The following is a 15,430-nucleotide window of genomic DNA, read 5'->3' as shown; positions in this document are numbered from 1 at the left end:
CTCACTTAAGTTAGTGCCCTTACTCATGTGAATAGTCCGTTGGACTACTGAACTTCAAAACAACTATTAACATTACTAAGGGGTTGCAGGACAGCACCCAGAGTTTGCAAGGAAATGTGTGGTAATGCATGATAGCTAATGCATTTTGCCTATGTTGCCTGACCTACTATATGGGATTTTAGCCTGATGCTTCTGTTTTTGAATTGCTTTGCATATGTGGGCTTGTCTCATAGAAATTTACCACAGATAAAAGTAATATATTGGAACTTATAAATATTTTTTAACATCAGTAAGGTATGAAGATCACTTGGGATTTGTTAACACTGAAAACATGATTCCCATTTGTACACTGAGGAACCACATATAGGGTTCTTACAGTGTCAGAGTCACATAAAGGGGCCTTGGTTTAACTGAAAACCTAGGCTTACATATTTTTGAAAGATTTTGTCTAATATATACAGAAAAATGAATACGATGTTAAAATATTAGGCCAAATTCTTATTCATAGATTCCAAGGTCAGAAGGGACCACTGTGATCATCTAGTTGTACCTCCTGCATAACGCAGGCCATAGAATTTTCCTGAAATATTTCCTAGAGCAGATCTTTTAGAAGTACATCCAATCTTGATTTTAAAATGGTCAGCAATGGAGAATCCGCCATGACCCTTATTCCAATGGTTAATTACTCTTACTGTCAAAAATGTATGCCTTATTTCCAGTCTGAATTTGTCTAGCTTCATTTTCTAGCCATTGGATCATGTTATGCCTTTCTCTGCTAGATTGAAGAGCCCGTTATTAAATATTTGTTCCCCATGTAGGTACTTATAGATTGTAATCCAGTCACCCCTTAACCTTCTCTTTTGTTAAGCTAAATAGTTGAGATCCTTGAGTCTATCACGATAAGGCAGGTTTTCTATTTCTTTAATCATTCTCATTGCTCTTGTCCTCTCCTATTTTTCAACATCTTTCTTGAATTGTGGACATCACAACTGCGCACTGTATTTCAGCAGTGGTGACACCGTGCCAAATACAGCAGGAAAATAACCTCTCTATTCCAGTTTCAGATTCCGCTGTTTGTGCGCCCAAGTGTAAGGCCCCTTACTAAAACTCAGTGGGCTTCTTTCAGTTGGATAACTCTAATACCAAAAAGAAAGGGGAAGGGTCGATGGGAAATCAGGACCCTGAGACTGACAGTCCCCAGGAGCAATGAGGAGAGGCCAATGTTTCAGGTCAGCGAGATTGACAGGGTGGGCTGGCTAATGAGGGAGTCAGGAGGCCAGGAGGTCCTGTCCTCCAAGTTAGCTGGAATTGCCTGGAACAGAATAGGGCTGAGCTAAGAAGCCAGCCAGCGAGAACCAGAGAAGCAGCCCAGGAAACAGGTCAGTGCTGGGAGGAGAGCTGCAGCCACAGAGCCAGAGGGGCTAGAAAAGCAGCCCAGGGAGTTGGAGGCAAAGCAGCAGCAGGGCTGGGGCTAGAGTTGGGGCTGAGGCTGGAGCAGTCCAGAGTCAGGTGTGGCAAGCAGCTGGGGGAAGAGCGAGGGGGATCCTGGGAAGCGGGCCCAGCGCAGGAAGATGCCCCCAGCCAAGAGGTCTTGCAGCACAAGCTTGGAGGGGGGGATCGTAACCCCAATGGGTGGGGGTGATGCTGGAAAGAAGGATCATGCCACCTAGAGCCTGAAGGTATGTGGCCACCACCAGAGCAAGTGTCTGACCTGCAGCATCCCTGCATCCTTGCAGCACAGTCAGGGCCTTGGTGGGAGGCCTGGGACATGTGAGGATCAGACTGTGAACTGCCCTGACATTCCAGAGACACTGGTTGCGATGTCCCCGTGCCACAGAGCAGGGTGATGTGTTTTCCTTTAACCTTTCTCATTATTTTCCTTATTATTTAAAAATTGATTGCTGTTTAATAAATTGTATTTGCTTTGAACTGTATGTAATGATCAGTGGACCAGGGACACATCTAGTGCAGAGAGAGCACCTCAGAATGGGGACACCCTAGTGACCATCACAATATTGGGGATCGAGCCCCCCCAGGAATCCTGGATCCAGCTTTCTTGGGGTTACAAGGACTCTGGCAAAATTGCAATGGAAGCCTAATATTTTGGAGTGTGCAAATTCCACAAAATCACATGTTAAGTAAGGCCTTAATAAAACCAATATTAGTTGGCTGCACCCAGTTTACAAAGTGATCCACATCGCTCTATATCAGTGACTTGTCCTCATCATTATTTACCACTCTCCAAATTTTTGTGTCATCTGCAAACTTATTCAGTGATGCTTTTGTGTTTTCTTCTAGGTTAATGATGAAAAACTTAAATATCATGGGGCCAAAAACAGATCCCTGCAGAACCCCAATAGAAAAACACCTACTTGATATTTATTCCCTGTTTACCATTACATTTTGAGACCTATCAGTTAGCCATCTTTTAATTTATTTAATGTGTGTCATGTTAATTTTCTATCTTGTTAGTTTTTTAATCAAAATGTCAGGTGGTAGCAAGTCAAACGCCTTACAGAAGTCTAAGTATTTTACATTAATGCTATTACCTTTGTCAACCAAGACTGTAATCTCATCAAAAAAGATACCAAGTTAGTTTGAGAGGATCTATGTTACACAAACCCATGTTGAGTGGTATTAATTATATTACCTTCCTATAATTATTTCTTAATCAAATCCTGTATCAGCTGCTCCATTACTTGCATGGGATCATTGTCAGACTGACAAGCCTATAATTACACATCCCATTTACCCTTATTAAACAATGGCACAAAATTAAATTTTTCCTGTCTTGTGGAAATTTCCAAGTGTACCAAGACTTATTGAAAATCAACATTATGGGTCCAGTGAGTTCCTCAGCCAGCTCTTTTAAAACTCTTGGAAGTAAGTATTCCAGACCTGATGATTTTAAAATATCTGACTTTAGTAGCCGCAGTTTAACATGATCGTGAGATACTTATTGAATAGAAAGAGTATCATCATATGATGAAACTACATAATCAGTTTTTCCCAAATACAGAACAGAAATATTTATTGAACATTTCTGCCTTTTCTTCATTATTATTGATAAATCTACCATTTCGATCTAGTAATGGACCAATACTATATTTAGAATTATTTTTGTTCCTAACATACTTTAAAAAAACTCTTTCTTATTCCCCTTAACTCTGCTGGCCGTAGATTTATTCTTGTGTTCCTTTGCTTCCATTATCAATTTTCTACAATTCCTAGCTTCTGATTTATATTTATCACTGTCAATTTCCTCTTTGTACCATTTGTTATATCTATTATAGCTGCCTTCACTTCATCACTTGAACTTCTTCTGCACACTTCCTACTTCCCTGAAGTCATCTATTATCTGTGAGATATCCCATGATGCAGTGTTATTAGTACCAGTATGAACCATCACCAAAGGATCCTGGCCCATTGACTTCAAAAGCCTATTTAATTGTGTGTGATGTCTCATGTCTTAGCTCTGGGAAGATAGCACACCATCCTGCTGTCTGCTTGTCCCTTGCAGAATGGTCTTATGATTTTTCTGAGAATTCAATCCCAACAATGATTGTCTATCTTCTTTGGATGCCTGGAGAACTCAGTGGGCAAGCAAACTTTTCTTACAGGTTGGGCTGAGCTGCCATCCAAAGGTGTGTCCCATACCTCTCTCCCTTTCCTTGGACCAGATGGATCTTGAGAGGTATCGTCTACAGTATTGACTGGTAACTTTTAGCTGTTTGGATTTCCTCCTGGTCCTCTTCTCATCTGTCTCCAGACACAAAGAATGCCAATGTCATCTATTGCCTCTGATGGATATGAACTGCCAGGTCTCCTCTCAGACCTCCTGTCTCTCTGACTCCTGGGTGGCCAGCTCCTTTCTTCTGTGAACCTGGGGTATTGGTGTTTCCCAAACCTGGATGAGGAACTCCTCAGCTTCTTTGATTCTCAGTAGCATCTCTACTTGCCTCTCCAATCCAAGAATCTTTTCCTCTAGCATAGCCATCAACTTGCACTTCATGCACTGGAAGTCCCTCTGGCTTCATGCAGGAAAGAAAACATGGCACATCTGTTGCAGGTCGAGATCACTGGCCATCTTGAAATGGCATGTAGAAGTGACCCTGGAAAGAAGGCCTCTCACACTCCCTTTCCAAGCTCCCTCCAAAACTCTCCTGTTAGCGACTCTCAAGTTTGCCGAACCAGTGACTTTTCGTATGTCTCCCTGCTTAGGTCAGCTCAGCACTACCCCTCGCCACCAGGAGCAATTAACCAGTGATTAACTTCAAACAGTGTGGTTGATCACAGCTCCAAGGGTCAGAGCCTCATGACCCTTACAAAGGCCTCTCTTCCCACTTACATTGGTGTAAATCCACTGACTTCATGGAGTTGTCTTTGATGGAAGTTTGGCCTGGATAAGAACTGGGGATTTGACTCAGTATCTCTTTAATTAATAGGGCCCCTTCAGTGAGCCAAGAGTATCAACAAAGGACCCAGGCCTGCTTCCATTGAATTCATTAGCAAAATACCCATTGACCCATTGATTGTGCTTGTGCTGAATGCTTATCTGCTGGGAAGAAATCACATGATTGTGTGTGTGTGTGCAGCAGAGTATGCTTTTTGTTTATTTATTTGATGAATTTCTTTGAGTTTAAAGAAAGAAATTAAATTTTACTTATTCCTCTATGTGATCATTAGAAAAGCTTTTAATGAACACTCTAAAACCCAACTAATTATCACAATGGCATTTAACTCTAAATAAAATTGACAGGAAGCAAGAATATGATACATATAATTTTGCACAGTTTATTAAAACACATTTATCACTTTTTCTCCTAGAGTAACCTGATCGTATTATTCTATGATAATTTAGCTAATATTTTTTCTCTGTGTTTAATATTTAAGTGGAGTTTACTGATATTAAAGTCATAATGCATTTTATGGAAATTACCTTGCATTCTAATTACTTTTCTTGGTGAGAAATGGTAAATAGAATTATCTTGTTATGCTTGTTGTAGATGAAAGCAAAGCAATATTTAATGATAAGAGATTTCTAACAGGAAGAATTTCATATTCACTTTTTTTTAAATGGAGTCTATTCTACCATCAATGCACATGTGCACATCTTCTGTAACTACTAATGGGAATTACACATATGTAGCAACAACAGAAAAGACCCAGAATAGCAAGTTGGATGCTTTTTCCTCAGTATTTCTCCTCTTGCGTATGGTTTAGCTGTCCAAATCCAGTCTGAGGAGAGCAGGAACTTGTAAGCTACTTGTGGTAAGCAAGAAATACCAACAACAATGACCTGGAGCTAAAGCTACATTGCGCTTTTAGTAAATTAAATCACTTTTAGTAAGCTGAAAATTGCACCTACAAAAGAGGAGAGGCTTGGTCAAGGCCCCTTTAAATGTCAGCCCCTAAATATACTTTTCTGATATTTTTACATTAAATATATTTACTGCCATAAACAATTAAAGGACTGATCTAATTTACATGCAAAAGGCCAAATTCTACCTTCAGTTATAGTGGTGAAATCCCATTGAAGCCAAGACGGGATTGCATTGGTATGACAGAGAATGTGGGGGTGGAAGGTAGTGGGAATTAATCACTTTAAAGATTTGGGTTTGATTCAGGTTTAGTGTGAAATTCAGAGTCAGTTCTTTTCTGAGCTGGCTCATCTATCTCTATTGCACACCAAGATGTCTTTGCTAGGATATGAATGGAGACTCTCCTGAAAAATCACTCTGGACTGATGGGAGGAACCCCCTTTTTAAACATCTGGGGACAGATCCTCCACTTGTGTATGTTGTCATAGCTTCATTGCCTCGGTTTCTTTGGCTTCACTGAAGCTATAACAATTCACACCAGCGGAGGATCTGCCCCCAGGCAGGGGTGCGGAAACTATGGGTCCTGGGGGTCTGGCAGCACCCTCTATGCAATGATTTCCATCATATACTGGGTTTACAGTTTTGTTCAATGGCTTTCCGCACCCCTGCTATAAAATACCACTATCCCCAGGAGCAATAGGAATGTCACAAGTAGAACAGAAAATGAAGCAAAATAAACTAAAAAGAAAGAAAGAAAGAAATATTAATACCACTGTATGAGAAGATTATGTGCACTCATGTTTCTCCACCTCCACTGAAAACCTTTCATTTGCTTTGGCTTTCATTTCATAACACTATATTTATTGCAAGGAACTTGGGTGTTCAGATAGTGCGTGATCCTTAAATCCTTCAGGATCCATCTGTACTGGGTTACAACCACTCCACATGGACTGTATTTTAACATGCTTTTCATACAAATGTTAATCATGGTGAAAACCAATTCCAGTAACGTGTTCTTTTCTTAGCGTGGATGGTGCTTCATTTGTAACTAGAGATGGCTCCAGAGCAAAAACCCTGAATCTGGATGCAGACCTAAACATCACAAACTTTTGGGCCCATTGGTGCATGAGGAAATCAAGATATTATACTGCATTTTCTTGTTTGACCAAAATACCATGGAATACGGTGTTCTCATGAAATTATATTGTCAACAGCACAGTTCTGAGCCCCAGCGGCTTCCCAAAAGGCAATCCGGGGGGCATGAGGCACTGAAAAATTCATTATAAACTAAAGCAAAGAAAATCTCACTCCCCCGTATTCTTACTCTGCAAGGTCATATCCTCTTGAAACCCACAAATATATTAGAAAGGTTTATTACTGGTACATTTTTTAACTTTTGTAGTAAATGTAAGGGTATCAGGAAAAGTTTTGACTTCTAATAAGATGTCGTTAATCTGAAATGGTTGAGAAATATTGGTATAGGGCATAACAGAGTTACCCAATCAATGCTCCATCTGCTTGGCCCAGTTATAGTCAAGACAGTCTCAGTGGTGTCCATCATAGTTATAAAAACAAATAATTACAATAATATTTCACTGTTGTGCAGAGGATCAGATTATCAGAGCAGCATCTTTGGAAAGGTCAATGTCTCATATAAAATACTGGGGGCAGGGGCTGTGGGGGAAATAAAACCAACGTGGAATTAATATTTACTGCCAATGCACTAAACCATTCTGAGTCTAAGCTGCACATTTCTCCTTGTAATAGAACATGTTTCTAAAATGGATTAAATCCTGATTTGATTTTACTACTGTACATATTAAAAATGAATTTAATTTTAAGTGACAAAATAAAATGTAGCATATGACATACTGTCTGATATATGGAAGTTTCACTTGCGATCCCACATGAGATATATCTTGTTTGTAAAAAATGTCTGTGTTGCCTACTTTGGCTAAACAAAAGCGTATAGTCCTAGCACCTGAGATGGGACTCAAACTGCGGGCTAAAAATAGCCATGTAGACAACCAGGGTCTGACTGGAGTCCAGGCTCTGAAACCACTGAGGCCAGTGGCTTTCGGACCCTGGGCTCCAGGCTGAATGGGAATGTCTATTTTTAGTCCCATAAGGTGAGCCCCATGAAACCAAGTCAGCTGACCCTGGTTCTGAGATTCACTGCTGCAGGGGGCGGGGCTTGCTGTGTTGAAGTACTCCGACAGTCCTTTAACTTAACCAAACATTAACTAATCTGAAAGAACCTCACCAGGAGAGACAAAAGTGAGCTGAAAGGATTCCCATTCATCTTACAGCACACTTCCTCTCCATTCTCGTGATCCAACTTATTTACATAGTACAGAAGCAGGAGCATAGTATAGGGAATGCGTCTGAGGGCCCATAAAAGTCATGGGAAGTTTTGCCATTGACTGCTAAAGCAGCAAGGTCAGGCTGTGAGAAGAAGATTGTCATGTAGCTTTGTATCAAAGGCAAAGTCTTATTTTGGAGGTCACCGTATGTCTCTAATTGAGAGCAAATACATACGTAATAACATTAACCAAATGATTGGGTTTTGGGCATTATTCTCTAGAATCCTTTAGAGAGTTTTAATGTGCTGACTTCAGCAAAGCAGAATCCTCTCAGGGCATCCTGACCATGGTGACCTCTTTCCTCTCAAATTATGTTATTCCTGAATAACAATTATGGAAATTAACTTATCAGTGCAAATTGATACATGGGGCTGGTGCTGCAGAATGAACTACTCTATAGTATTTTATTTATTTATTCCCCTTTGTAAGCCCATCATAGTGCAACAAAGAGGGATTGACGCTTTCATTGATGTACAGGGACATTGAGGTTATGGGTACACAGAAGCATCCAGCTGCATGAGTTTTGCATGGGAAACACCAGGGAATGTTTAAATGTTACAGGGGACCAGAGCCGGTGGAAAAAATGGTAAACATTTTTCATTAACAAGAAAATCAAGAAATTAGAAATCATTTTCCTTCTTCAGGTTTGGAAAAGGAATGATATTTTTATTGATTCAAAATTTTTTGTGAACATTTTAAAGAAAATAAATCAGTTTTTCAGTGGTCAGGTTTTTTCACTCTTTCTTTCCCTCTTCCAACTTCTTTTCCATTTGGTTACTCAACACCTAGGGAAGGAGGAAGAAAGAAGAACAGTGGGGCAAGGGAAAAATTAAAAAGTGAAACTTGAAAAATGAAAAATGTCAGAGTTTGGTCAAAGAAAGGAAAATGCTGAATGAAGCCTGAGGCCTGCTGCCCAGAAGATTTTATTCTTGTCCAAAAGCAGGTGGGAGGATCCCGGTGCAGATAGCATTATACAACTAACAGCTAAAGGAGATTCTCCTTAGAGGTACACTGATAAGTACGTGTGCTTTTGGAGGATCTGGTTCTGGTTCTAATCTTGTTGCAGTGAAATCCTAAGTGTCCATGCTGTGCAGCACAGAGACCACTGTGAAGCTCAAGGCAGCCATAGACATGTTACAAAATCATTATCTGCATTTTACAGCTAATGGAAAAGCTGAGGCACAGAATGAGTGTTAGGCCGCAGAGCATGCAAAAGGACACAGATCTCTTGACTATGATTCCTGTGCTTTAACCATGTGTCTTTTAACCACACAGTGTCAACTTTAACACAGATATGCAACTGCAGCCTTCGCAGTTCTTCAGACTTACCTTTTTGGCCTTCCTGCGAGCTACACACAGAGAAGGCAAAATGCTGGGAACATTCATTCAAAAACATTTTTGCAAACTGTAAATCATGTTTCAATTCATGGCCATGCCCCTTTTTGATCACACATCGACATTTGTTCGAGGGTGACGTGTTTTTGTTTGTTTGCTTTTGCACATGTTTGGAGAATGGGCTTTCGGTTGCATGAATAGCCCTGTTCACACATGACTAGGAAAGTGTCTGCAAGAATTCATTCCTCCTTTTGCAAAGTTCAGGTCTGGTAGCAGAAACTAGAAACAATGACATGCTATTTACATGGCCAATCACACACCATGAATAATAAATATGAAATAGGCATAGTAGTGAATAGTTTGGTAGCAACCCTTAGGCTGCAATGTGTTCACGTCAGCTGTTTGACAAACAATTACACACAATGAGTAAATTGGTTAAAATCAAAGTCTGTTCATATGGTTAGAAAAAAGGAGCTAAATTTGTCAGGGAACACTGTAAATAGTTGACTCAACTTCATGCATGATAACTCATGGCTGGAAGTACAGTTCTGAATTATAGGTCTCAAAAGTACAGTTAAAAATCTCATCTAAAATTTTATGATGTCAAAATTGTGCTTTTTTTTTACGCCCTGAGTTTACAATAAAATGTTTCTCTTTCTTTTTTCAGATTGCCCATTAAAAATCCTCAAACTTCAGAAAATTAAATCTTTACAGTAACTTAACAAAGAAGGACTGGCAAGACTAATGAAAACGAGGGGAGACCAAATCCTTGTAATATGTCAATGGAGCACTGTGCTCTATTTTTTTTTACTCTCTTTTGCATACGTTTTGGGACCTGAGTCTATTCGTGCACATTTGGAGTTTGATTTTCTCTGTGATTTTTGCCTGATTTTGTCCAAGTGCTCCCCCGACCACTGTCGTTCTGATCATCTCTCCCAGGTGAGCTCTGCTCAGTGCCAAAACAGGGTGATAGGAAAGTATTCTGGGCCTGGCCGAGACTGGGTCTGCTGCAGATAAAAATTGTAGCAGCCTTTCAGAGTCCTTCTGCACTTGGCTTCCTGTGGCCCCAAAGGGCCATTGCAGTAGCTGAGAATAACTGGAGTGCAGCATTCATGCACTTTCTCCTGGCCATTCCCCCTGCATTAGGGTGGCATAGAGATGCACTGAGGGAATTCCAGGGAGGTCCGATATGCCAGTGTTACAGCCCCATTGTGTTACTGGCATGGTGTAAATGGGTTGTATCACAACAGAGAATCAGGTCCTGTATATTTGTCATGGCCACCATGTAGGCTGACACACCGGGGATCTTCAGAGCCAAAAGTCAGGAGTTTCTACCACTTCCACTAAAGATTGAGGCTCGATGCCTGGTAGCTGTAACAGACGCCTGTCCTGCGCGAATCAGGCATAGCGGCAGATGTACAATACACACTGAGTAGTGGGTTACATGTTGAAGTTGTGTGCTGGTTTGGGTGTGTTACACATCACAGTCAGAAAGAAACTAGAAAGTTTCTAGGGATGGGTAAGTTGCTGGTATGTGGCTCAGCACCACAGCAAGGGAACCGACTGTCTGTCCCTGCACATATTCCCTTTCCCTCACACCAAGGAAGTGACTCTGAAAGCTTATGCTCAAATACATTGGTTAGTCTCTAAGGTGCCACAAGTCCTCCTTTTCTTGAAACATCTCTGTGTATGCCTTTTACTATCCTTGGTGTGCAGGGCTTGATAAAAGAAGGGCTCCCACAAAGATCAAAGAGTGGCCTCTGATGTTCTGATAGGTTGGGGCTTGGAAGCAGTTCTATGAGCAAAGAGGGTGAATACTGTTCTTTCCCCCTCCTGTATACTAGGGAGCCTCATCACAGGCATACGCCATTCACACACATTCCCCAAACTCTCCAAGAGGTTTCTCTAGTTAGCAAAGGGTTAAATCCTCTCTTTTGTCTCTTTTTTATTGCTGATTCTGTGCTGATTTGATAGAAGAATTAGAAGATTCGCTCACCAACCCTGCGGTGCATAGCTGAGGTAGATTTCTTGTCACACCTTCACATTCCCCAAGCCCTCATCCCAGGGCTTAGGAAACAGTGAGGGTCTCCCAGAAACCTGGCAGCTTGGGTCAATGACAATCACATTCCTAACTTAACAGCTGACAGGTGTGCTCTGTTAGCCTGGGCAAGCTGTTGGTAATTTCAGTGTGGCCTGCTGGGCTGGAGGCTAGGAAAGCAAACCCAGTCTTTCCAGTGCCCTGGGATGAAAGAAAAAGTTGTCAGAAGAAAGCTGCCTCCCCTTTACTGTAGCATCCCCTTTACTGTAGCATCTCCCCATCTTTTACATGCTATCCTCACAGCATCTTGTGAGGTATGGAAGGATCAGGTCCCCTGCTCTTTTTGTAACAGGGTTGGCTTGACTGAAACCCAAACAAACTTACAGGTCTGAGATAGGAAGAAGGAAGTGGTAAATTTCTATTAGCCCTCCCCCCCCCCCCCCCCCTAACTCAGGCAGCTGGAGGGGCGCCAACTCCTGCTGAATGTCAGTGGTGGGTTGGGCTGAAGGCAGACTCCATCTCTTTCTCCTTCAAACACCTGGAAGAAGGGTGGAGCTATGAACCCTATATATATAGTGATCCTCTTTGTGCTCCCCTTTGATAGAGGGAAGAGAGGGAGCTAGCTGATCTAGCATAGGGAGAGGCTAATAGACACAAAGACACATGCTGTTGCTAGTAGGTACTTGTGCCCCTCATATCTACATAGTAAGGGCTAGGAGTTATATTAGCTTTAGCTTTTGTTAAAGTGTGAATTTCTCTAGGTGTTTGAGTTGTTTCCTAGAGGGCAACAGAGCTGAATAAAGCCATACACAACCCTTAGAGTGAATCTCATGTCAGTGACTGAATTCTACACAGTGCTTACCTGTGAACCTCATTAATGGATTTGATACTAAATGTAAATTATTGCTGATCTAAGAAAGTGGAAGACATTTTAGCAATCAATGAGAGTGAGCATGGGATGCCTATTTCTTCTCACTGCTAAAAGGAGAGCGAAGAATGTGTCTATGGATGATCTCTTGATCTGTAAATCCCTGTCTCTAGGGGAATAGAACTCACTGGGGGAAAAATGACTTTGAACTGAAAGAAGGGGTAAAATATATTCACGTTAGGAGCATCTTTCGTAACCAAATATTTAAGAGTTGGTTTAAAATTATCCAAGTGCCAAATGTTTGGCTTTGGTTGTGTTTGTACATTTGTGGACACACTCCCGAACAATTTTAACTTTAGGAAAAAACAAAATTCTAGCAAGCGATTTGTTCATATGGTCTGTCTGCTTTTGGTAATTTAAAAAAAGTGATTAAGAAAGGCAAGACACTCATCCTTGAAATGCTGCTGCTGGAGTATGCACAATAATGTACGATTTATAATCTTCCAGCAGAGGGATTGATTGATTTTTAAGAGAGTTGTCATTATGGTGTTATACAATGGAGAAAGCAGCACAGTGCAGTAATAATAAACCTGCCATGTTTGAGTGATACTGCCACAAAATCTTTCTGCAACAGGTCATCTTTAACCACTTTGCAGAATCCTCCATCTTCAAGTCAGAGTTGCTACTGAAGGGTTAGCGCTTCCCTACAAAACCAAGCCCAAATGGTCAGGTGTGGTTCAGGGGGTTGGATGAGCTGGGGAGAACTGAATGCTACCCCCACCCATACTGCATTGTAGTAACAACTGTAGCCCTTGGAGCGAAATAGCTCCTCAGGCTTCCGTGTTCCTGCTTTCATAGAAAATTGTTATGCATAGAGGCCAATCCAGAAGCTGCATCCTCTGTTCCTCCTCTGGTGCATTTCTCCCCTTTCAAACACTTCTGAGATCCCCACCTAGCTGGGTTCCCTAAATTTTTTTCTCTCCACTCCATACATCTTCGGAAGGTTGTGAAGCAGTTAGCATCCTTTAGCCCATGGGAAAGGAGGCAGGATATGCTCAGGTATTGTTACCTGCACATTCAAGGGAAGCCCACCTTTACCCTTCTGTGGGCTCAAGGTGTAACCTGGTTAATTTAGGCATCCTCACCCTTTCCCAATTCCTAGGGGTCTGGCCGAAAGGCACCTACCCTTACCCAATTCCTAGGGATCAGGGCGTAATCTTCTGTGGGTTTGCAGGGCCTTTTACCAGTGAAAGAGCCTTACACAGTAATATTCTAAATCTCTATTTATGAACAGTTACCAAAACAGAATACACATGCTAAGCACACAATGCTCACCACTCCCAGTGAGGCAGATGAACTTTTCATGGTGGCTAGTCAGGATCAGGTCATCCAGGACTCCTCCAGCTTCTGCGCGGTATGGTTGGCAAGGTGTTGCGGTCTGGCAGCTCTGATCTTGGGCTGTGTTCTGGAGTTAGGTTCCAAAGAACTTCCTTTTGGACCCCAGTTTATATAGTTAAACTCGAGTCCTGCTTGACTATACCTTAACCAATTACTTTAAAGTACTACAAAATAACTCTATGACCAACCCTAACATATTGCAAAACAATTCTTCAACCAATCAGACTCCAACACCTTAGTTGATTTAAATCTTGCAAAATTGATTGTTCCTATCTGTTGCATACCTAAAGAACCAGACAGAAACCATATAGATAAACAGGGATCATAAATGCAAAACAGTAAAGAAGTATAGATTTCAGAATCACAACTGTTGATAAGTGTTTCCTTGCCGGACAGAACGCTATAAAACAAAGTTTTCTTTAGACATCTTAAGATCTGTTTCTTTATCTGGCGATGGTGGGCACTATTAGGAAAGGAGTGCCTTCTTAACAGCCCGGTATTTCATTGTTTTAATGTAATTTGGATGGAATGTGAGGATTTGACTTTCTGCTTTTTAGCTCATGGCTGCTGCTGTCCTAATGTGGCTGCAGAAAAAGGCCTCGGGACCTTACAGTATGCTCTGCTCTCTGTGGTAACAAAGAGTCAAAACGAGTCTTTTCAACCCATATATGGCAGGTCTAGAAAGTGAGCCAACGGGAGCCATCTCTGGGCTAAGACAGTAGAAGCTGTGCTAAACTTGTTTCAGTGGAAAGTTGTCTCTTTCACTTGTTATCCAGTGTTTAGATACATACTCTACTGAAGATTTATCCACACAAATAAGAATATAGACGTGTGTAAACTAGTTTAGTTATAATAAGAATCGAACACAACCTGATGCTTAAACTCGTGGTTTCATGCACACATTTTGGCTAATTTTTTAAAACTTTTCTTTTTTTTGCACACCTCTACTTCCTGGTTTTCAGTGCAAGTGGAAATGCCAAAATAAAACAACTTTGGTTTTGTGGTAGTCCTGACCCTAAGTGAAGAAGGTCACACTGGACATTGCACAAGAAAAATGGTTCTCATGAGATTACCTGACCAGATTTTTAGACTTCAGATCTTTGGAGAGGTTGTGTTCTGAGATACCATGGTGATGGTTCCACTGTTCATGCTCTGATCCCACTGCCCCATTTACAGAATAGAATGGTTGGGATTAGCGTCAATGAAGTACCCAGACTTTAGCTTTCTTGTCTCAGCTGAACCTCCAAATCTTTTCTGAGGTACACTCATTACATTAAGTAAACTGGGGTAGTCAATAGGTGGACCACAGGCCAAATCTGGACCGCCAGATGCTTTTGAACAGACCCTGAAATCTTTTTATTTACTTATCATTGTTGGTTTTTTTTCCAGTTATTTTCTCTGGAGTCTGGACCTTGACGATACCTTGACCAAGAAATTTGGACTTGACAAAAAATGATTGATTAACCTTGACTTAGTAAACTATGGGCACCAGATGGAGCCTGTAAGGGCAGCCGGGACCTGCAAAATGAAAGAAAAGAAGCAGAATTTCATGAACTACAGCAGTGTAACTGAACTATGAAATATAGTAAAATTATTTTAAAACAAAAATATTGCTCCATATGAGGGCTTTTTAGCCGATGGAGGGCACAAGTGTATTAAATAGTACAAGGTTTAAACCTGGCAACCTACTTTGAAAGTTCAGCAATAAGTTTGTGACTCTCAAACCATCACCCTTAAAAATTCCTCTGCCATGAAGCCTATAAAAACACTTGATAATGGTTAGGCCACTGGTGCTGACCAATATTTTTACTGTTTCCTTGTACTTCTCCTTCTGTCTGTCTGCATCCATATGCTGTCTCTTTTCTTGTAGTTGGAATGAAAGGTCTTCGGATTTGGCACCATCTTTTCCTTCTGCATTGTACAGCACCTAGCACGATGTGGGTGTGATGGGTTCAGTCACAGAGACCCCTTGGGACTGTTACCTGATGTGCTGAAATTACCTCTGAGCCCATTTTCCCTGCCAGCTTGGTACTTCCAGAACCCTGCCTTGTTGATCCAGACACGCTAGTCTGCTGCAACACAGACCCAGGGTCTGCTCCGTGCCCCC

The 15,430-nt window shown here is 41.3% G+C and overlaps 1 long non-coding RNA gene across 1 annotated transcript in view; it reads left to right on the top strand.

Moving 5' to 3' along the window:
* The window catches only part of LOC140913425 (uncharacterized), an 89,517-nt gene extending 74,471 nt beyond the window's left edge, over nucleotides 1-15,046 (top strand). The window contains exons 2-3 of the long non-coding RNA XR_012159584.1: nucleotides 9,687-9,958; nucleotides 14,713-15,046. This is a non-coding gene — a long non-coding RNA (uncharacterized lncRNA). The remainder of the gene's footprint in view (nucleotides 1-9,686; nucleotides 9,959-14,712) is intronic.
* The last annotated feature ends 384 nt before the right edge of the window (nucleotides 15,047-15,430 follow it).

The sequence above is a fragment of the Lepidochelys kempii genome, chromosome 6, assembly GCF_965140265.1.
Source record: "Lepidochelys kempii isolate rLepKem1 chromosome 6, rLepKem1.hap2, whole genome shotgun sequence".
Lineage (NCBI taxonomy): Eukaryota > Metazoa > Chordata > Testudines > Cheloniidae > Lepidochelys > Lepidochelys kempii.
Note: the sequence above shows the minus strand (reverse complement) of the source record. Positions and strands in the feature narration are given on the sequence as shown.